This window comes from Meleagris gallopavo, chromosome Z, assembly GCF_000146605.3.
Source record: "Meleagris gallopavo isolate NT-WF06-2002-E0010 breed Aviagen turkey brand Nicholas breeding stock chromosome Z, Turkey_5.1, whole genome shotgun sequence".
Lineage (NCBI taxonomy): Eukaryota > Metazoa > Chordata > Aves > Galliformes > Phasianidae > Meleagris > Meleagris gallopavo.
Genome location: NC_015041.2, coordinates 23,924,187 through 23,924,416, shown reverse-complemented (window position 1 = coordinate 23,924,416; position 230 = coordinate 23,924,187). Strand labels below are relative to the sequence as shown.

The following is a 230-nucleotide window of genomic DNA, read 5'->3' as shown; positions in this document are numbered from 1 at the left end:
CTTGTTGACTGGTGAGGTCCCAGAAGACTGGAGGCTTGCCAATGTGACAAGAAGGGTTGTAAGGAGGATCCTTGGAACTACAGGCTTGTTAGTCTGACCTCGGTGCCAGGTAAGATTATGGAGCAGACTGTCCAGAGGGAGATCACATGTGTGGGACAACCAGGGGATCAGGCCTAGCCAATATGGGTTCACGAAGGGCAGGTCCTGCTTGACCAACCTGATCTCCTTCT

General features: G+C 52.6%; 1 protein-coding gene across 1 annotated transcript in view; it reads right to left on the bottom strand.

Moving 5' to 3' along the window:
- LOC104914986 (28S ribosomal protein S27, mitochondrial-like) overlaps window positions 1–230 on the bottom strand; it is a 10,740-nt gene that overhangs the window by 7,401 nt on the left and 3,109 nt on the right. The gene's annotated exons all lie outside the window — the stretch shown is intronic.